The sequence below is a fragment of the Synchiropus splendidus genome, chromosome 11 (genome assembly GCF_027744825.2).
Source record: "Synchiropus splendidus isolate RoL2022-P1 chromosome 11, RoL_Sspl_1.0, whole genome shotgun sequence".
Taxonomy (NCBI): Eukaryota; Metazoa; Chordata; class Actinopteri; order Syngnathiformes; family Callionymidae; genus Synchiropus; species Synchiropus splendidus.
This window is the reverse complement of record NC_071344.1, coordinates 21,949,234-21,972,977: the sequence shown is the minus strand read 5'-3', so window position 1 is coordinate 21,972,977 and position 23,744 is coordinate 21,949,234. Positions and strand designations below refer to the sequence as shown.

Sequence of the window (23,744 nt, the reverse complement as noted above, 5' to 3'; positions counted from 1 at the left end):
GTCTTATTACCATCTGGGAACACGAATGGCGTTCTCTTCGACAATCGTGTGATGATCTCAGAGATTTTCTCTTAGATTTTGACACCCCTGAGCCTCTCAACCCTCGTAATGCCCTCTACGGAGGTAGAACCAGTGCTTTAAAGTTGCGTTACACGACAAAGCCTGGTGAAAAAGTTTTTTACGCCGATGTCACCTCTCTGTATCCTTACGTCAAACAGCACGTGTTCGTACCCCCTAGGTCACCCCCGCATAATCCACAAGGACTTTGGCGATCCCAGACAGTACTTTGGTCTGATCAAGGCGGTTGTCTATCCTCCTAGAGGTTTATATGTACCTGTTTTACCCTATAGAGGACCAGGGGGTAAATTACACTTCACGTTATGCAGTATCTGTTCAAGTCGTAATGCTCAAGACAGTGACTGTACGCATAGCGATGACGAGCGTGCTTTGACGGGGGTCTGGGTCTCGGTTGAGTTCAACAAGGCTCTGGACAAGGGATACAAGGTGGCCAAGATTATCGAAGTATGGCATTTTGATAGATCTAGCGATTGTATTTTCGCAGGTTACATCCGTACATTCCTGAAGGGCAAGCAGGACGCTTCTGGTTACCCTGCCGAGGCCATTGATCAGGAAAGCCGCGACAAATACATTCGGGATTATCAAGCCCATCAGGGGATTTTGCTTTGTGCTGATAAGGTTTGTCACAACCCAGCAAAGAGACAGGTGGCTAAGGCTTGTCTTAATAGCCCGTGGGGCAAGTTCTGCCAGAGGGAGAACATGTCTCAGGTTTCTGTAGTGTCAGACCCCAATGAGTTTTTCAGTTTCTTGTTTTCAGGGAAATACGAGGTCAGCTACTTTAACGTGTTGGATGAGAAAAAAGTTGTGATCCAGTGGCGTTACAAGGGTCTCTACCCTCCTGGTAAAAGCAGCAATGTTTTTATCGGAGCTTTCACCACTGCTTATGCTCGTCTGAAGTTGTACAGTTACATGGAGAAATTGCAGGAGAATGTTCTCTACGTTGACACAGACAGCTTGATATATGTGGTGAAAGACGGCGAGACACCTTTAAAATTAGGTAACTATCTCGGTGATCTGACTGATGAACTCGATGGGGATAGCATCGAGAACTTTGTTTCGGCGGGTCCTAAGACGTATGCTTATAGGACCAAAGGACAGAAGAAGGTTGTGATCAAAGTTAAAGGTATCACGCAAACAAAAGAATCTTGTCAGCGGATAAACTTTGACTCCGTCAGAGATCTTGTAGAGGGCTATTTGCAGAATTCACCTGATGGGGTGCTTGAGACCCAGCAACGCAACATTGTCAGGGATAAAAAGAACATCACTTTAAAAAACAGATCCGTTACGAAAAAACTCCGGGTCGTGTACGATAAGAGGCGCTTGTTTTCGGACGGCACAACCAAACCTTTCGGGTTCTGAGTTTTGAGTGGATGAGGGGTCACTATGGAAGGAATTCATTTCGATCCGCGTTTGAAAACACCATTTTCATGTCTAGTGGTGGGACCGTCGGGGTCGGGAAAGACCCATTTTGTAAAATGTATACTTGAAAATTGTGAACATGTTATGGATGATGTCAATGTAAATATTGTATGGATTTATACTTCTTTTCAACCTATGTACAGTGAATTGCAAAAGATGAATAAAAATATCAAATTCATTGAAGGTTTACCTGAATCTTTTGAAAATGAAGATGTATTTCCTTCTGATAGAAAACATTTGATTATTCTTGACGACGTTATTTTTGAAGCTTCTGAAAACCCAGAGGTTGTTCGCATTTTTACGCAGTACAGGCATCATAAAAATATGAGTGTTATAATGCTGACGCAAAACGTATTTCATCGCGGTAAATATAGTCGTACTATTAGTCTGAACAGCAATTACTTTGTATTGTTTAAGAATCCTCATGATAAAATGCAGATAAAAGTTCTTGCTCAACAGGTTTACCCGTCTCAAAGAGCTTTCTTTCTAGAAAGCTTTGAAGATGCTACAGCTGGCGTTCACTGGTACTTAATCGTTGATCTAACACCCTCCTGTCCAGAACGCTACAGACTAAGGACTGGTATACTACCTCATCAGCGTCACACTGTGTACATACCAAAAACGTCTGCTTGAGTTATGTCAGCGCGCATAAAAAGAAACGCTGGTTTACTTAAGGAACTATACCAAGCTCCGTCAAAGAAACGTAAAGACATTTTGACACGTAGTTCCCGGGACTTTATTCAAGCTCAAGCTGAATGTTTTGAAGGGGAATGTACCATTGTCGCAGGCTCAGTTCAAAAAACTGAAAAAACAGAAGAAAAACATCAGACTCTTGGCTAATAAAAAAGCGTGCTTGAAGCGTAAACGAAGGATTCTTAAAAAGCAATCGGGTGGATTCCTGTTGCCGTTGCTAGCGGCTGCCGTTCCAATCATTGGAAATCTAATAGGGGGGTTTGTAAAGAAGTAAAACGCCATGAAGACTGTCCAGAAAATGTATCTCGTCTCTCCTCGGCAAATTAAACAGTTATCACGTCCAACCTCTGACATCCGTGAAACTGCCGAAGATGAATTGAATGAGAAGATGAGGACCATTCTAAATGATTCTCAGTTAAACTCGTATGAGAAGATTAAAAAGTACGATGCTCTATTGCAGAGGTATTTAACCTTTCCTAAACAGGATCAGAGAGACCAAAAGAGAGTAACTCTGACTTTACAACGAGACGGGGTCAGCGATCATCCCCTCGACTCTGACAGACGTGTCGAAAGTGTTCTAAAAACACCCTCTGTAACAGATGACCTGGGTAAGGATATTCTAAATAGCCTTCCGTCAAAAGCTCGAAGAAATGCTGAATACATTATCCGGAGGATATCCAAAAATGGCGACGGTTGGAATACGAACGGTGAATTTATGTATGAAGGAAATGCTGTAAAAGGCTCTCATGTGATCGATATATTCAAGTACCTTTCCCTACCGTATAAGAAAACAAGTTCTTCATTACCTGAGGTATGGTCCGAGTTTCTCATCACATTATTAAAGCTAAACATCCCTCTCACCCTGCTGTCCAATCCTGAAGCACGGGCTCAATATCAGAGACTTAAATCGAATTCTATCTCGCGAAAGAAAAGTATAGCTGAGAGCTGGTCTCCCGACCCAAAGGACCCTAAAGTGACGCCTCGACGACGCTTGACGCGTGTAGTGACCAAAGGGAAGAAATTGTCTCTAACGCCTCGATGGGTTTCCTGAATAATTGTCTTGTACACAGTTATTGTCTTTTTATCAATAAAATGTTTTATTGAATTACAATGAGATTACAGATTTTTTTTTAAACACACGCACAAACAAAATAAGATTAGTCACGCGTTACAATAGTCTTTAAAATACAGAAGAGAACAGTTTTGTTGTTTCCACGGACAGTGTGCACATCTTTTTAGACATTGCTGATGTCCTTTCACAAAGTTGTATACCATGAGGTCGTTTTTTAAGGTATCGTCACTGTATAGACTTAATACTTCTCCCATAGACAGCCCTCTAGCACGATGACAGAGGTAGAAGACGCAATGATGTCCGCATACAAACGATAGAGGGTTCTGTAGTTGGCCATTGTTGTACTCGATGTTGCCTGAATGTTTCTTGAGAAACTTTAAAATATTTTCAGGGTAATGTGTAAAGTAGGGCCCCATTCCAAATGAGTCAAAGAAAGTTGTTCTACCGTCTTCTTCGAGAGTTAAAGCCAGCCAGTGCTCTCCTGGTTTATGTGCCGGATGTGTGTTGACGATGAAATATGCAGGCGGTCTGAGGGGTTGTGTCAATTGAGGCAACTTATCCGACGGCCATACACCGTAAAATGTGTCGCCCAAGAGACCTCTCAGCAGCCTCTGTAACTGGAGACTATCCATAACTTTTTAATAATAGTCCACCAGCACTTGTCTTTTCGCATCAATCTCCAGAATGGAATCATAACAAGCGTACACAATCAGTGTTACGGTGTTTGGTAAGGGTACTCTGAATCTCATCTCCAGTCTTAAATTCCCATTTGAGACAGGGGAGAGAGCGTCGTTGTCGTCGGCTGGATTGAGATTAAATGCAAACAACGAATAACCGTTGTTAAAACCTTCGCGGTCAATGCTTAGAGGTAGGTCCTTCAAATGTCTTCCTGTAGCTAGAATCATGTTATAAACCTCTCTGACTGCCATACCGTTATTAAACTGAGGTTGAAAAGCTTTAGCGGGGATCTGTCGACCGTCCTGACAGAGGGCGAGATATTCGGTGTTGTAATGATGAAAATTGAACGGGGAGAGATCTCTCCTACCGGTAAATGCCTCATGATGTACCAACCCTAAAACCACGTATTTAGGTATTGAACCCAGAAATAAATTCTCCTGTGTACATATTCTTGAGTTTTCTGGAATGGAGTATGTTTTTACATTGACTCGTGAGAGTGGGTAGAGAGCATTTCCTTTTAACAAACCCGCTGCATGACCTATTCTCACAGCTGGCGAAACAGTGACTTTCTTCACAAACAGAGAGGCGCCGAGGATTTTCAGACGAAAGGTGGAGTCGCGGGGTCCGGTCAGGCAGAAGGCGTCATTCGCCCTGGTGAGTTTAATTCTTAAATCGACCGAGTTTAATAACAGTCTCTCGCAGAAAAATATGTCGCTGTGGAGAGGACCGAGAAGATGTACTTCTCTGGATCTGCTCGTGAACTCGGCCCTTTTGTTAAGGCCTGCGTTGGGACCGTTTACAGTGACGATCGAGTCAACTGACCCAGGTGTGTCTCGGTAAAAAAGACCGGCGCTAAACTGTGTTTTAAGAGTGTCGCCTGAAAAGTTGAGAAGTGTTTCGATCATAGCTCTGTACGGGTGAATGGAACTGGACTGCGAAATCATCCGATCCCCCAGAACCACATCGCACTGATCAAAGATTGTGTTTAGAGGATAATTGATGAGACCGACAGCGGCGTCGTTAGCCAACGGGGTGCCATCGGCGTTAGTAATTCTTGCACGCACGTGTAGAAGGGTGTCGTTTAGGTCTAGATACTTTTCGCCGTCTCCTGGTATAAAAAACTCAATCGGGCCTCCTTCGCTGATAGCAGCTACTGGAGCAATTTCAGTGTAAATTTTGTCCTCGATGGAAAGCTGCGTCATCGGCGGCGTGAATAAATCCAGTTCTGCCAATGTGCATTCAGCAGATTTCTGATGTAGGAGCGCCATGTTACTGTATATAAGGTTTTTTAAAATATATCAGAGCTCCCTCTGGACTTCCTCTTAGCCCGTTTGCTTCTGTCAACTGGCTTCTTTCTTTTTTTGTTTGCGCGTTTATTGGAGCTCTGTGTTACACGGCGACCTGGAGGGCGTCTCTTTGTCCTTCGTGATAAGACGGCTATACCGCCAGACCCTTCCTGTCTCTGTTGATCGCTCGTTCCTCTCACGGTACGGGTGAACATATCCGCGGCTATGTTACCCGCCGCTGATTTGAGATGGGGTTTCGCTATGGCAATACCTCTTTTCAACAGGGGTGATACAAACCGAAACATTTTTGAGAAGAGGGAACCGATGCCTCGTCCGTACATAACCGGGGCTCCGTAGAAACCAGGTAGATCTCCACCCACCTGTTTTTTATAATAGTGTACAAATCTGTGCGGGTCGTCTCTTAAGCCCGCGTGAACCATTATGTTTGTTTATGCCTCGGTCTGCAAAGGCTGGTTATCTCTCTGGTGTTGTGGTGATGAATGAATTTCCAGACGATGATGCAAGGGCTATATAATATCCTCTCAAGTAACAGGTCTAAAGTGTAGAGTCACCACCACCTTTCCAAAGGTAAAATTGACTGGTTCGTTAAGATCTGATTTAATTTGGATCTGAATATTTTCAATATGGTTCTTGGCAACCGGTAAATAGTAAGCAGGGTTAAAATGTTGTGTGATTATATCTGAGTAACTACCCTTGATTTCCACCGTTCTTAAAAGCGGTGCATATGCATCCCCTACAAGCTGCGGTCTTACAACGTCGCTGTAACAGTAGAGATGGTAAAACCCCGCTTTTAAATCAAATGGATGGGGCGCTCTGAACTCGCAAAAATTTATCCAATTACCAGGCTCTACACCTAACATGTAAGCCAAAGGCGAGTTAAAAAGCACTAAGTTCTGACCGTCTCCTTGAAGATCAATTTTTTGCCGTGCACTGTCAAACAGGAAGCGTATATCGTTATTGGTTTTTTTAAAGGTTTGCTCCAACTCAGCGGTAATCTGATTAATAGAGCTGTAGTATCCACCCTTGAACTTCAGTTTGGAAATATCTGTCCCCGCGGTTTTGAAATGTCGATCAACCCCTCGCGGTTTGTCTTTTTTCCTCTGAGTTGAGGCGCCAGCGTCAGGATCCGGAGCCCTAAGTCTCGCCATGGCTCTATGAAATTCATCTTTATGCCGTCGCGGCGTGTTCGCATCTGTATCTGATCCTCTAGGGGGAGCCGTGTTCGTGTTGGAATCAGGTACTCTATGGTTCGGTTTCCAGTAAAATGATGCTGTATCCTCTGGAATATTATGCCACGTGTGAGGGTATGTAATCTCCGTCAAAGCAACCTCCCATTTTCCGTTTAAATCGATATGTTGTGCTAAATCAACGCGGAAAGTACCAATCGAGTTGTCTTTAAAAACTTTTGCACTGGCGTTTGATGGTAAAGTCACATAGAAGCCTGCGTTGTTTGAGCTGCACATGATGATATGATTCCCTGTGTAAAGGAGGATCGTCTTATATATTTTTTATATCTGAAGCTTTTACCCAGCTGTTGAATTTTTCAGGCCACTTTTTCCACTGGACAAAGACTTGTCTCTCTCCTTTAACGCAGCGTTCCTTGAGAATCTTTTCAACGTGAAATACTTTATCCTTTACGAGTTGTACTTTTTGTAATTCTTGATCATAAAATGACCCCTGGATGGGCTCGCCGTTGAAATCTTTCAATTTATACACAGGCGGGTTGCGGTGAATACATTCAGTTATCGTAAATATCTCGTCTGTAAAACTCTGCTCATACTTTTTGTCAAATACACCTCGCAGTTTTGATATCCTAACATGATCGCCCTCTTTAAATTTCGGCTTCTGGAGACCTTTCGACGGTCTAATGTAAAGATTGTCAAACACTTGCAGAGTATTTTCTTTAGTTACCTCCATCGGTGTCATTTTTATACTACTGTGATAGCTGTGATTCTAACTCTTTACTCGATCCTGTAAAACCGCAATGTAGCGCAGAGTGTTTTTAGCTGTAAAATATCTCCACATCCGATTTTTAAGAGTGCGGTTAAATCTCTCAACCACAGAGGCCTAACGTCACTCGCTGTTGAAAAATGAACAATACCCTTCCTTTCCATCAAAGCCCGGAAACTCTTGTTAAAAAATTCTTTCCCGTCGTCCATCTGTAGCTTTGCAGGCGTCCCGCTCTCCTCCAGCACTGATTCAAACGCCTTCGTTGTCTCAATCGCAGTCTTTCTTTTTAAAACGCGTACATAGGCCTTCTTTGAAAATACATCTATAACGGTCAACAAGTAATTTTGATCGTCGTTATATCTAGCCAGTGCCTGCATGTCGCATAGGTCGGCCTGGGATTGTTGAAGAGGCCTGTGAACAAATACTCTGTTTCTCGGAAAGTTTACTCTGGCTGGTTTATGCAGGGTGTAAGCATCTTGTTTTGATAAAAAATCTTTAATAGATTTAGAACTGACTGGTTTTCCAGTCTCAACCTGCACCCCTCGGCGAAGGCGAACCACACCTCCATAGCTCCCAGGGTGAAGAGGATTGTAATAAACTCTTTTAATGATGTGTTTCACCGACATGTTAAACGAGAAATGAATGAGCTGAGATCAGAATATGCTTCTTAATGTTTTTTTATTAAACAGGTTATGTCAGGATTCGAGTGTAATGTTATACAAAGAGAGTAAAGAAAAAAAGTAAATCACATACGAGGGAATCTCGTGTTTGTGACATCACCCAGGACCGGCGTTCTATTCCAGATTCTACTTGCTGATTCCAGACGTTCAATTAAAAGATCCTCAGGCTCGTGTTTGATGTATTCATTCCAGACAGTTGATTTCGGAGACCTCATTTCAAGCAAGACGGCCTCAGCCGTAGCCTTGGTTCTCATTTTCACCGGTTGTACGTCATTCACGGTCAAGTAGTGTTGTACAGCAGTCTCTTCATCAACGGATGGAAGTTAAGGCTGTAGAAATCATCCTCCATCTCTTCAAGACAGCTGTGTTGTAGTTGGCTGGGATGGTCTACTTGGCAACCGTAGCAGATCTCCCTCCAGTACATGCGCATGGTTTTACCTAGTAGATGAAATACAACGGTCTTTACAGCTTTCAGGAAGAAACCGCTTATCCATCCATCCATTTCATCATTAGCTGCTGGTTCTTGGTCTTGAGAAGCTGAGGATGAAGCAGGCGGATGCACGCAGACAGTTTCGTTCTCGGTGTAGGAGGTTGTTGCTCTCATTACAGGTTCCTCGTCACCATCCACATCTTCCATTTCAGCTGCATCAGAGTCATTTGCGTCGTCTTTGATGGCCAATGAAGGACATTCTCTGTCTGGCGTGTCGTTGTTAGAACCGTCGTACTTATGACCGTCACCCACACCGTGTTCTACCACAGGTAGTAGAGGGAGCGACGATGAGTTGTTCATTCCGTACCCGATACCGCCTGTAGCAGCTCCGAGGAAGGTAGTGCCAATACGTCTGGGAACACCTTCTGGCCTCATCGTTGTCTCTCTCTTGTCCCGACGGGCACGTCTGCAGGGTGTTGCTCTGGAAAAAGCCCTCTTTATAGCAACCGTTAACAAGTAGGCGGTCCAAAGTGGGGTGGGTCGAAAAGGTCAGTGCTTTTTTCAACACAATGGCATCATCCCATAAGCGGCTATGGTAGAAGAGACCGTCGATTTTTGGAGAAATCTCCTGGATTTTCTCACTCCAAGCATCCATCGGTATGGTTAACAGAGTACGAAATACACCACAATCAGAATTAAAATATTCCAGGACGAAATCTTCTTCTTCTTCACCCGTGACTCCTGTTGATACTTTATGGATGGCCCTGAAGGACCAACGTCCTGATCCTGACATTTTCGCCAGCCAAATAGCCATGAAGGCCGGCTTCCTCTCCGTTCTATCAGGTTTGTTGGACACGGCTCCAGCGTTCTGACGCTGTTCTTCTTCTTCAACCCTGGGAAGATTTTCCGGCTTCACCTCTCTCAGCACGCCCCAGTCGTTAGACGATAACACAGCCATCTCCGTACAGGCACTCAAGGTTTCATCATCCTCCAGCTGGTAAATGCACAATTCAGCTGTTTCGTACTTAAACACGTACCCCCATCTTCCACGACGTCCGTAAGGCTCTAGAGACCACTCGTCCTGCAAAGATTCCCCGGGTGGTGCCTGCGTACGCCGTAGGTACATTACGGATTTACGGGGAGCCCCAGCACCCATCCACGGGTCCTCAATAACAGTCACAGCTGTCTCGCTGATCACCGGTGATCCGCGCATCGATGTAGGGACAGACATTGCTTGTTGGTTGTGCTCGACGGGGCCTTGTTCCTGGCAACAGTCTGAAGGGTACATATATATACACACACACGCACACACACACAGGGGTGATGTTTATACAGCTGTCCGACCCTCCACCCCCTGGTAGCGTTAATTATTTTCCTTCCTGTCAAAAACAAGGGGGGAGGGTTATTATTTTAATTTCCTGTTGATATAAAAATGGGGAGGGTAATTATTTTAATTTCTTTTTGATATAAAAAGGGGTGGGGTTTATTACTTCCGGTAGGGGAGGGTTTTATTACTCCCGGGGGACCATCAATCATACAGGTTTGACATATAGTGGTCTCCTTCATCTCTCTCGTGTGAGTGGGTGTGAGTGCACTGCCAGTTCTGAAGCTTTTTTGAATTTGACCAGCTCAACGTTCCTTTGTTCTCGCGACAAATCTGGTTGCTGTTTATGTAGTTTACTCTTTCAGCATCTGCAGTACATCGGCATAACTCTCCCATGCATTTTAATTTATATTATTTCCCTCTGCCCGTTCATCAACTGCTTGAAGCCAAAATGTACATTTACTCTCTCAAAGTGTTTTCAAGTACATGATCAGATCAGTGCAGGTTGCGGTGCATACAAGACCTCCCGCATCCTCTCACTTCCTTTTTGAATCCCGGTGTGTTCAGGACGTCTCATGGTTGAGGACCTGTGTCTGCAGGATCTGAAGCAGATGGTCATGAACAGTGGCACTGACAACCGAATGCACGGGGCCAAATCAAATAAGGAGCTCATTTCCTTCTGCGTGCTCCACTTCTCCACTCAGTCTCCCCTGCTCTGTGTGCAACTGGTGTTTTCCATAAGCAGCTTTCTTTCTTCTCCTCAGTCGGAGGAGGACAAAGGAGCACATGTACATCAAACCTGAATGTTGCTGATGAGTCAGAGCAGGGTCCCTGGAGATGCAGCTAATGGTCCCAGGTCTGTGTTGATGACTCACAAGAGCCTGTTGATGGATTTGGCCACAGTTCAGATTCACATTATGAACTGCAGGCCTCAGTTGTTGTATCCAACATCCGCTGTGGCTCTAGCAAAAGAAAAGAACGGTAAAATATGTGCTGCAAATAAATGATTCTCATGTCATTGACCACATGTAATTCGGTAGAGAGCAGTGTTTGGCAATACTGATTTAAAAAGGAAAAAATATTTTCTTTGATCTGACATATTCACATGGTATAATATTGCATTATAAAAGGATATAAAAGTATTGAACACTAATGCTGCACCGCTAGAAGGAATACAAGCTTATTAGTCAAACTGTATTATACAGTATATACATTTTCTCAGCCATTGTGTGGGAATCCAGCCACTTTCAGTCTTCGACATTCATGTTACCAGTGAAGAACTGGGTATATTTTTGGAGCTGTCTGTGAGAAACCTAACTCAGAAAATGCCCGCTTCTGTTGCGGTATGAGGAGGAAGAGCTGATGATAGGAAACCAACATCAATAATTTATCCGTCCGTTCACAGAAAATCGAAGAAGGAGTTGGACCTGGAGGCGGCTCTGGCCAGACTGAGGGACCTGGAGGCCTTGCTGAACTCTAAAGATGTGTCTCAGGCCACGGCTCTCGCCGAGAAACAATCCCGGGTGGCCGAGGTGAAGGACCTCAAGGCTCAACTGGCAAAGGTAATAGATTCAAGCTTGAGGTGGTTTGGAGTGATGATCAGTCACCGAGTCTCAGGTCGTTGAATGGATCTCCATAATTAATTATGAATGAGGCCAGGAGGCTGATTGCAACTGCTTTGTCTGTTTTTTTTTTTTTTTTAAATCAATGAACGGCAGCAGCAGTAGCGTCAGTTGTGCTCTCGCGCCTTCTAGTGGCCTGCACCAACTAATCCACCCTCCTCTTCCTCCTTCCTCCCAGTTGGAGGTGAATTTAGCAGATGCCAAGAGGCAGCTGCAGGACGAGATGCTGCGGCGGGTGGACGCCGACAATCGCCTGCAGATTGTGAAAGAGGAGCTGGAGTTCCAAAAGAACGTCTTCAATGAGGTCCAGCTTTTTTCACCTCAACCTTTCTATTTCTGTTTGGCAGCCAACTCTTTTTTTGTATTTCGTGCTCTGGTTAACAGAGAAAACATTTGAATTTGAATTGAATCATCTCCCACAGTTTTAAGTTGTCCATTTACCAACATAATTAGCAACGCTCTTCTTACTTTTTTTGTAATTTTTTCTTTAATTTTTAATCTTCAAGTACATCACAATCCTGGTTTTAAATCATGTATACATTTTTCAATATTACGGTTGTGGTTTGTTTCATATTCGTTGCACCAGTGTGTGCAGCTGATGGAAAAACATGAATGACTTTCCGCTTTATAGATGAGTTATTTGAGCACCTTCTCCACACACACACAGACACACTTTAAATCATGACGCAATAAAGGACACCTGCAACACTGATGTCTTTAAATGTATGACGGTGGTGGTACTGTCCTACAGATATTGATGAGCTAAGCTAGGAGCAGGAAAGCTCAGTCTGAAGCTCCAACAAAGACAGGGTTGAGGCGACGATGTGAGGCCCCTCAGTGTGAGCAGCTCTCTCGGCTCTGTGAACCTTCACCGTCTCTTACGGCGTCTCTGTCTCCCTTTCAACTGGAGGACGCTCAGAATCAGAATCAGAATCAGAATCAAATTTATTGCCATGGTCAGTCGGGAGCCCACTAACTAGGAAAGTGTTTTGGAATAAAGTGCTGTCAAAAAATAAAATCAAATAAAATAACACTGGAGCCAGCTCAGCAGCACAATGCTTCAGGATGGCAGGGGAAACTCTGTCCGGACCCGCAGCCTTCCGAAGGTTCAACTTCCTGAACTGAGTGAGCACTAGTGATGTGTTCGCTGTGTCGACTCTTCGGTGCGTGTACCGAGTAATCTGGCAGCGAGTATATGAACAGCGCACGAGAAACGCTCCAATGACGTAGCTGATGACGTATCGAAGCCTCGAACTGACCGTACCACGTGACCGGTTCAGGAAGTGGATCGAGCAGTTCAATTCCCGATTTAAGCGGCACGAAGCGCAATGGAGGTTCCCCGTTTTGTCACGTTTTGTGAGCATTTGGGAACGTTTTGTGAGCAGCTTTGTATCGACTATCGATTACTGTTGACATGGAACCATCGAGAAAGAGAAAGTTTTCCCCGGTTTGGGAACACTTCGATCTCATCTCTGCCAACAAGGTAAGTACGATGTATTGCATGAGACGAAGGAGACCGGTCCTGAGCAGCGTCGCATCGGTGAGCGAAATAAAAATACAGTCTTAAACAATCATTGGAATTGCTTTTAACAATGATAACTTCAATACTTCAATAATAAGTTGGAGTATCGGGATGAGTTGGCGCAGTGGTAAATGCGACTGCATTAAAGTGCGGAAGTTAAGGTTTTGAGTCCCGTTTGAGGCATTTGTGATTAAGTGTTATTTGTTTTTCCCACACCATAGTGAGTCAGTGGTGGTGTTAAAATCTGATCATTTGTTTTCTAAATCAGTGCATTTTTGTGTTGTCAGATGATAGGAGTGGTGTGGACGATGCTTTGGTTGACATGGTCATCCTTGACTCTCAGCCCTTCTCCCTTGTGGAGGACAAGGGGTTCAAGAAGCTTGTTGCTGCTTTGAACCCTGGCTATGTTCTTCATACCAGACAGGTACGAAGCTGTGGTCATGGGAAGAAAAGGTCATATTTGGTGTTTAAAACTGTGTTTTCATGTGCTTAGCCTTTGAAAGCCATGGTGGAGAAGCAGTATGAGGAGCTAAAAGAGAAGGCCAAGTGTCATCTGCTTCGGCAGTTAGTCTCACATCAGACATGTGGACGTCCATCAACACAGATGCCTATCTGGCTGTGACTGGGCATTTAATTGACACTAGCACAACGTTGCAAACGGTTGTGCTGGGAGTCGTTCATTTTCCGCAGTCCCATACAGTGGAAAATTTGGCCCAGGTGAAGTCCAGGCTCATGTTGGAGTGGGGCATCACCGACAGAGTCACTTGTTTAGTGACTGATGGCGCACCAAATATGGGGGCCTGCAGCCGGCACCTTCAATTGCGTCACACAAATTGTGTGGCGCATACGTTGAACCTATTTATTAAAAAGGCTATCGAGCAAAATCCTGTGCTGTCCAAAATCCGCACTGATGCAAGGAGGCTAGTGGGATATTTTAAGAGCAGCACAACTGCGAAGGTGAGATCCTTCATTTCACCACAGTGTTACTGATTGTATTTTGCTATAATCACACATTCGTGACAAATCTTACAGGAGCGGCTGAGCCAAATGCAAGTTCAGATGGGCCAAACAACCCTGAAACTTGTGCAAGAGGTCGACAATCGTTGGAACAGCACCTTCCATATGCTCCAGCGGCTCCATGACATGAAGGAGCCCGTTGGAGCAGCATTGGCTGGCCTTAGGACCGAGATAGCGCCACTCACAATGGAGCAGCACAATGTAATCGGGGAGACTCTGAAAGTCCTGGCTCCCTTCAATGATGCTACTGTGGAGCTGTCTGAGGAGAAGAGGGTGTCAGGATCGAAGGTGATTCCCCTTCTTTCCATGTTATGCCATTCCCTAGAGGAAGAGGAGATTGGCATTCTTCAAATGCTGGAGACAAGAGACATGGCAGAGACTCTGAGGCACCAATTAAAAGACAAACTTCACATCATACAAACCATGAGTGTGCACTCACTGCCGACGCTGCTGGATCCCCGATTTAAAAAAATCGGCTTTCATTCTCCCAGCAGAGCAGAGGAGGCAGAGAAGAGACTTGTGGCAGAGTGTGCTGCAGTTCTAAGGGCCACAGCACCAACCTCCTCTGCTGCCTCCTCCTCTTCCACCTCCTCTTCCCCCTGCTCCAGCTCCCCATCATCCCCAACCACACCGGAGGCTCCTCACTCTACAACTAAAGGTATAGATTACATTTTTAATATTGTGCTTATTTGTTCTATTTTACTTACAATGCTTGGTGGCTCTCTAGGCAGCAAACTGTGGCAGCGGTTTGACAGCAATGCCAGTAAAACACGCTCCAGCTGCACGGCAGACTCCATTGTGGAGGTGAAAATGTACCTCGCAGAGCCGAACATTCCTAGACACGATGATCCCCTCCGCTATTGGGGGGACAAACAAATGATGTACCCACATTTGTACACTTTGGCAAAAAAATACCTGTGTACCCCCGCCTCATCTGTCCCATGTGAAAGGGTTTTTTCAAAGGCGGGGGAAATTCTGTCTAAGAAAAGAAATAGACTAACTCCAAAAACAGTTGAAAAAATTCTATTTTTGAATAAAAATAATTGAAATTCAATTTTGCTTTGTGTGTGTGTGTACATCTTATCCATGTCTACTCAAACACTATGTTTTATATTGTTGATGACAATCCTACTAGAAGCTTTGGGCAATAGAAGTTCATGCTTGCAGAATCCTATATTTAATGTCCACTTGGTGGTGCCAGAGCGCATATGAACCTTCTTGAAGAGTCGACTCATGAGTCGAACCAATTCTTCTAAATGCCTCAGTGCTTCAAAAAGCTTCATCTCACCATCACTAGAGCACGTCTTGCTCCATGATGTCAAGAGAAAGAGGAAGAGGGGGGAGGTGAGGGGGTGGCTCATCAAAAGTGACTGTGATCGACTTTGCTGTCTCAGTGACATCGTTCGTCTTAGTTGCGTCACTAAGAGACAGCATAGTCCTTTGTTGTAAAGTGTAGCATGGGGCTGGAGAGACCACGGAGGTGTTGGAGCAAAAAGGTTGCTCAAAGCGACAATAGAAGTTGTTCAGGTCCTGTGCAAGAGCGCGGTTGTTCAGAGTGTGGGGGGCACGTGGCTTGTAGTTAGTGACCACCTTGAGCCCTCTCCACACCGCAGCCGAGTCATTGGCTGAGAACTGCTGCGTAAGTTTGTCAGAGTATGCGGCCTTAGCTTTCTTCAGCTCCCTCTGAAACCGATACTTCACCTCTTTGTAGCAGTTCCTGTCCCCACTCTTGCGAGCTGCCTCCTTCTCCCGTCTAATCTGGCTGAGTTTAGCTGTGAACCAAGGTTTGTCATTTGCATAACTCACCTTGGTGCGCGTTGGAACTATGCACTCTTCACAGTAACTGATCCATGAAGTCACAGTGTCTGTATACTCATCCAGATTATTGGTCACAGCCCTGAACACCTCCCAGTCTGTGGTCTCCATACAAGACTGCAGCTCCTCTCTAGCTTCACTTGTCCAGATCTTCATGCTCCTCACAACAGGCTTTGCCAGCTTCAGCTTCTGCTTGTATGTGGGAACAAGATGAACCATCCATTCTGTGTGACAGAAACTGTCTGGAAAAGACGTGACTGATTGACTAAGACTCTCAAACAGGAAGTGACTCTCACTCTTGGTTGATGTTTTGGCATTTTCAAGCTTTAATATAATACACCACTGTGCTTTCCTCACTGTGAACTGGCTGATCTCTGTGTGTGCTGTTGTCACCAGCTGTCGGTGAGCGAGGCGAAGGTGCGTGAGCTGGAGGAGGCTCTGTCTCAGGAGCGCCGGCGGCTGGAGGATAAAGAGCGGGAGATGTCTGCGATCCACGCTGGAATGCAGCAGCAGCTGGAAGAGTATCACCTCCAGATATAAAACTGGATATAAAACTGTCCCTGGACAGTGAGATCAACAACTACAGGAAGCTGCTGGAGGGAGAGGAGGAGCGGTGAGATGTTTGAAATGTGTCCTTCACTTTTACATCTCTGTTCTGTGGAATGCTTTCTGTTGGACTTCCAAAGCTCATATGTCACCTTCTGCTCCAGCCTGTGCCTGTCCCCGGCCCGGCCTCCGCCCAGGTCACTAGGACCAGGACCTCCAACTCCTCTGGCAACAAGAAGAAGCGCCGCCTCAATGACAGCGAGACCTCCAGTGTGATGTGGGGTCCGTGACCAAGATCCGGATCCTGCAGAACGCCTCAGCCAGCGTCCGCATCACCGTGGACGAGGTGGACATGGAGGGAAAGTTCAATAACAATACTCCACACACTTCTGTTAATCTCAGCCAATAAAATGTAATGTGCAACAACGTGTTTCTAGGTTTATCATTTTCTATGTCTGGCAGATTTTGGGGGCAACGCCGTGACATAATTCCAGCTGTCCACAGCTCCCCACAGCGTGTAGTGTAGCTCATGTGTGTCTCCCCTCGCAGGATCAGTCGCTCAGCCACTGGCAGGTGAAGAGACAAGTGGGCAACTCCACTCCCATTGTTTATGTCACCCAAACTTCTATGCTGGTCTGCTGCCTCGACGACGCTGCACCCGCCGGTACTCTGCGTTGTGTTTCTTGGGGTTTGATGTGCTGGGTGGAGCGAAAAGAGGACGATTGGCTACGGTTCAGAAGCTGTGGATGGACTTTTTACTCTTTTCAACATCCAGAACACGACTGCAATTAGTATAAAAAAAAAAAAAAAACAATGTTCAAGTTTAAACGCATGAACAAACAATTTACAATCTGTTTTCACGAAACCAAAGAACCAAACAATGAACAACAGTTAATGATATGACACAGATTACACGACAGACAGACTGGACAAGAGTTACCGGACACAACTTAAACAACAACTACTCAGAGAACATTCAGACATCTTACCTTTTCAACATACAGAACACAACTGGCGGGTTATTCACCCCAAACCGTTCAAGTGCTTCCCCCGTGTGGGGGAGCTAAGACATGACCTAGACCTACATTCACCCCTTCTTTAATTGTTGACTTGATCAGAATGTTAGGAAACCTTCTAACACACACATTCAACTCTCCTAAATAGAACACAACAAAAGAAGCCTTGACTCGTGTCAGTCGGCCAAGCAGTAATGTGTCATGCAAAATATAGGAACGTGTGTAAACAACAAAAAACGGCAACATGCGTCCACACTACTCTGAACCCCGTGTTGCAGCATTTCTGCCCTCAAATTTCTGCCACAACTCCAAACCTCTCTGAATCTTCAATTGGTCAGCGACCTCCACAATGTGGCGCTCACAGATCAACCTCTTTGGAGCACGACGATTTCGGTTTGGATTTCTTCTCATGGGTGTGACATCATGCATGGGAGGGTCTTGCTGTCACACACTCTTCTTCGGCCGATCCTCCTGTTTACGTCGAATCTATATCCTCCTTTTCATCGTCATCATTCGTCAGTGGCTCATTAACCTCTTGCCTCACATCACTTCTTCCTCCCTTGTCAAGTCTTGCCTCTGTGACTTCTTCTGTCAGGTTTACCTCCTCTGTCTCCAGGTGAGTGCCATCCTCCACTGGTAGGAACATACATTGTGTGAGCAGGTTACCATGGACCACTCTCTCTGACTCCTGGCCCTCCTTTCTCACAACATGCACTGGAACACCAGGCTGTTTCTTCACAACACTATATGGACAGGACTCCCACTTGTCGCCGAGTTTTTGCCGGCCCTCCACATGGCACACTTTTACCAGGACACGATCCGGACTGAACTCATGACTCTAAACTTTCAAGTCATAGTGTTTCTTCTGCTGCTCCTTTGCAATCCGTGACATCCGATTGGCCACTGCATAGTCTCGTGACAGCGAGTCATGTAGAGCCTGGACATACTCATGGTACTCACAAGGTTCATCTTTGCTCCCAAGACCAAACACTAGATCGACAGGAAGTCTGGGATGTCTGCCAAACATCAGGAATTGTGGTGTGAACCCAGTCAAGTCATGCTTGCTACAGTTACATAGAGCATGTGCCATTGCCTGATGTTCATGCCACCGTGTCTTCAAGTGAGGCTCCAGAGTTCCCAGCATGTTCATCAGAGTTCTGTTGAACCTCTCAGTAGTGCCATTACCTTGAGGGTGATGAAGGGGGTCGTGCGAGTCGTATGCCAGTACATTTATATAACTCCTTCACCACCGCGCTTTCAAAATGTCTCCCTTGGTCTGCATGCAATTTAGCAAAAGAAGTTTTTCCACAACACCCTGGCCACTGTTTGGGCCTTTTGGTCTTTGGTTGGGTACGCTTGTGCGAAGCGAGAAAAATGGTGAGTCACCACCAGCGCATTTTCTATACCGCCTTTGGATTTTTCCAGGGTCAGAAAGTCCACACAAATCAGCTCCATTGGTGCACCACTGTGGATGCTGACCAGGGGGGCCCTGTGACCTGCCGGGGGAGTCTTCCTCAAACAACATCTCTCACATTGCTCGCACCACATTTTTACATCATGGAACATCTTGGGCCAGTAGAATCTCTCTCTTACCTCTTCACAATGTCCACAATCATTGTGAAGTGCAGTTTTGACAAACGTTCTCAGACGCTCAGGTAGCACTAGTTGACATGTAGGTCCTCTTTGGCAGTCGTTGATGTTCCTGTACAAGAGACCATCTTTAATCACCAACCTCCTCCACTCTTTTAGCAGGAGCACCTGCTCTCCCCCTACGGTTCTCTCCTGACGGCATGGTTTCTGGTTTCTACTCTTGAAGTGTAAAACCGGGCCAATCACCGGATCTTGTCCCTGACTTTCACGGATTTCCTGTTTCGTCAGAGCAGGGAGAGAGTCAGTGCCGACTCCACAGTATCTCTCATCCAGATCCATTTTCTGGCTAGTTTCAGCCTCTAATGGAACTTGTGTAGGTGATTCCCTTCCCTCTGTACCCACATCATAGACGGTGTGCGGGCAGCCCCTCAGGACCTGGGTGACCTCTCGCGGTGACATGCCTGACAAAGCATCTGCATTTGTGTTGCTCCGCCCCTCCTGTACTGGATGTTGAAATCAAAGAATGCAAGCTGGGACACCCATCTTTGACCAGTGACATCCAACTTTGAGGATGTCATCACATATTTGAGAGGATTATTGTCAGTTTGGACTGTGAATTTGCGGCCATTGAGATGGTCGTAAAATTTCTCAGTTACAGCCCATTTTAAAGCCAGGAACTCCAACTTATGTGCAGCATATCTGGTCTCTGCAGGACTCAACCCTCTGCTTGCATAGGCCACTACTCTTTCTTTCCCATCTTGTACTTGTGCCAGCACTGTCGCCAGGCCCTCACCTGAGGCGTCAGCTTGCAGGACAAAAGGTAAACTGTAGTCGGGGTAGCAGAGGACAGGAGCAGTCACCAACTTTTGTTTTAGAGTAAAAAAAGCTGAATCACACTCATCTGTCCAAATAAATGGTGGGTCTGGGCCAGCACTTCTCTTTCATCCTCTCTTTTTCTTTCTGGGATCACCTGTGGTGAGGCGGTATAATGGAGCAGCTATGGCAGAGAAATCCTGCACATAACGGCGGTAGTAGCCGACAAAACCCAGAAACTGCAGCAATTCTCTCTTGCTCTTAGGTCTCTCCCAGTCGTTCACTCTTCTGATCTTCTCTGGGTCAGTTCTCACTCCTTCAGATGACACCACGTGCCCCAAGTACTGCACTTCTTTTCTCAGCAGGTGACATTCTGATCGTTTTAATTTCAAACCATGGTTCTTGAGTCGATCAAAGACTAGCTGCAGTCGTTCAAGGTACTCCTCAAATGTTTTAGAAAACACTATGATGTCATCTAAATAAATGAGGAGCTGAGTGTAGTTGATGTCGCTGAAACAACAGGTCATGAGTCGCTGAAAGGTAGAGGGAGCATTTTGCAGGCCAAAAGGCATCCTGTTAGCTCCAAACAGACCCACTGGAGTGCTGAACGCTGTTTTGTGTTTGTCCTGCTCCACCACTTCCATCTGCCAATATCCAGAGGTAAGATCGAGAGTAGAGAAGTACCGGGCCTGTCCCAGAGCCTCCAAAGCTTCCTCTATTCACGGCAGGGGAAATGCGTCTCTCGTGCTGTAGGAGTTCAATTTTCTGTAATCTACACACAACCTTGGGGAACCATCTTTCTTCGCAGCAATCACGACTGGAGATGCATAGGGCTTGGTCTGATGACTCCTGCAGCCTCCATGTCCATCAACATTTTTCTGACATCTTGCCACTGTGAGGGTGGGATTCTCCGATAAGGCAGCCTGAAAGGTCTGGAGTCCACCAGGGGGATCTCGTGCTGCACAGTACTCGTGTGACCATAGTCCTGCTTCAGAAGAACCCACTGGCTGTCATCTTCAACTGCAGTTTCACGTATGTCCATCCCACTGGCCGTGAGAACCTAGTTGAAACTTTTACTTTTCCCACCATCCTTTGCTTCCACCTGAGCAAGGTGAGGCTCGATCACCCTGTTAATCAGAGACACTTGGCCAATGTGAGTTTGTGTCCTCAGCGTAATGGTACGTTGGGATAAATTCATCACCCTGACGGGGGCCATGCCTCCTTTCACATCGGTGACAACTCGGGCTACTAGCAGACCTTGGGGGAGACTATATGAGCTGTGACCCTCAATCAGGGCAGTGTAAGACTTTCTCTGTGGCCCAGCTCGAATCCTGCAACGCAGATCCATTTCTGTTGCCCCTGGGACTTCAATGTCCCTGCCAGTGTACACTAGCGGGCCCACAATCTCACGTGTATCTTGCTCCTCCATGTCGCCCACCTGGCGGAGAGCCGTATGCCATTCTGGATGGTCTTCCTTCACTCGATGGAGAAACTGCTGACCATAAGACTCTATAAGCTGCTCTCTGGATGCACGGATGACATTGGTTCCCACCAGCAGAGGGACAGAAGACCAGTACTCAGAGTCAGGTACAATAAATGCAGGAACACTGGGAAATTACTTGCCCAAAACATCTAAGTTGATGTTCAGGACACCATGATGAGGGACGGTCTGACCTCCAGCACCTTCTATGGGAATGTTGGATGATTGAGGTTTTTGAGTTTTGAGTGAAGGATGACTGCACCAGTAGCTGTGAGTAATGCTGGTGATCTGAGAACCAGAATCAATGAGAGCACGGCACTTCAACCCATTTATCAGAACCTCGCCCTCATTTCGAGGACCTACTAAGGGAGCAGTCTCTTTGCTGCTCTTCTCTTTGTGTGGGGGGACTTGCCTTGTATCCATGGTTGCCCCAGTAACCATGGATCCTAGTGGTTTAAATGCTGAGGTGGCAGGGATGTCGCCCCACCGTGGGCAGGCGTCGATGACTGTGTAGGCACTAGCGGAGGAGCCTGCATGTGATCAGTATTTAACAGCACTGACCTACACACTCTTGCTATGTGCCCAACCGACCACATCTGTAACACACTACCTCTCTGCTCCGAAGTGCTTGACCACGAGCCTGTGATGGCGTTGGAGAGGGCAGGGCATCCGGGAGCTGTATCTTGGATTCCAATTGGAACAGCTTTTTCATCTGCTCTTCCTGATTCAAGGCCAGCTTCTTCACAATCTCCGTTAACTCTTTCGTCCTCCTCAACAGCATGCAGTGTAGCCTCAAGACTTATTGCATATGAACATGCCGATTCATCTGGTCGCTGGCTGCGTTCGTAGAAATCAGCCAGTGGATCCAGGGAGCGTTGTGCCTCGCTGTATTCGGCCTTCAACTCCTCAAAGGCTCTGGCTGGATTCTGCTCATGCACCGGCAGGTTCAAAACCAACTTCCTGGCCTCCCCGCTCAGGTGTCGCACTACAGTTGGGAAGCGCAAATGTGAGGGAAGTTCTATAGCATCCAGAAGATACTGCATATCTCTGATCTAGTCCTCCACTAGAATCCTACTGTCAGCGTTACCACTGAACATTTGCACATTTTTCACCTGATGGGTCTGCAGGAAGCACATCTCACTACTCCACAATGTCGACAACAGATTGAAAAGAGAAAAGTCTTAAAAGTTTGTCTCACGACATCCACCATCAAGGGGTCACGGCACCAAAGATGTCACCCAAAGTTCTACGCTGGTCTGCTGCCTCGACGACGCTGCACCCGCCGGTACTCTGCGTTGTGTTTCTTGGGGTTTGATGTGCTGGGTGGAGCGAAAAGAGGACGAGTGGCTACGGTTCAGAAGCTGTGGATGGACTTTTTAGTCTTTTCAACATACAGAACACGACTGCAATTAGTATAAAAAAAACAAGGCTCATCAAAAGTCGGTCGCCATGCTGACAAATATTTAGTTCAAAAGTTTGATAATCTAGAGCTAGATTGCACGATTGTCAGAAGCCAAAGTTCTAAACTCAGGGTTTGAAACAGTTTCTGTCCATTTGTTTTTCTGACCGAATGTTGATGCAAGTCAGGAATTGTTTTGAGATTTTGCCTCAACTAGATACCTAGTACTTAAGATAAGACTGCTTTATCATTCTGACAAACCCAAAGATGTTTTTGTTTTACTTTTGAGGAGCTGGTGGCTAGTTTATGCTCAGCATGTGAGAGATATTCTAGAACGTCCTGAAGAATGTGCCTTCAAATATCAGCACCCAGACTCCTTCGTCACATGACTCACCCTGCTGTCACCAGCCCCTGCCCCAAAAAATGGTCATAGGAGCCTTTTCTCTTCTTTTTCCGAAATATTTTGGGTTCAGCTCAGACCAGGTTTGTGGTCTATCTTTGGCTGTCCGCTTTGTTACGCATGGTGGGTCGTGTACTGTAGTCTGGCAGCTTGATCATTTATGCTCCACCTATTTGAATATCAATGCATTTATGGATAAAACTTGACGTTTCTTCTTTTGTTCGTTAAATATTTTCAATGTCAATGTTGCGCCTTATTTTCTGTTTCATTTGTATTCCTGAAAGTGCCTGTCCTGGAAGTCCTGGAAAACGAGTTTAAAATGTGTATTTTCAGTCACAAGGCTTTTTGAGTTTTTCAATAGAGTCAAGTTTCCTGATAAAAAGGTCATTAAATATTTTTATACAGTCATGAAAATATTGATAAATATTCCCATTGGACTGTAACTGAGCTTGAAAATAAAAGCGTTGTGCCAATTGTTTTTGACTAAAATCTCTGTTTCAGGCAGCAGTGTGTTTGCTGTGAGTGTCTCAGCAGATTAGCTGCAAGAAGTGCCAACAATAACTGGTGTTAAAACGATGAAAAGCAGAGTTGTGACAGGTACTTTTTCTGGTAATTCCAGGTTGTAAAATGATAAATAAAAGCTTTTCCTCAATGACAGCCACAGTGGTGTTTAAATGCTGATATATTTCTCTGTTCAAGAAGAGAGACGTTCATAAAGAACTAAAGAACTCACCACTAAGAGAGAAGTTAAATTACATAATATTAAATAGCTAAATATGGACGGCTGCAAAGCTATTTTGAGTAGGGAAACTGTTTAAATCTAGATTGACAAGTGTTAGCTCTCAAGAAGCTTTCAGAGCAACTCTTAGTTAAAAACAGGTGGGAAAGAAACT

At 45.6% G+C, this 23,744-nt stretch overlaps 1 pseudogene; it reads left to right on the top strand.

Moving 5' to 3' along the window:
* LOC128767069 (lamin-A-like) overlaps positions 1 to 19,494 on the top strand; it is a 43,286-nt pseudogene extending 23,792 nt beyond the window's left edge.
* The last annotated feature ends 4,250 nt before the right edge of the window (positions 19,495 to 23,744 follow it).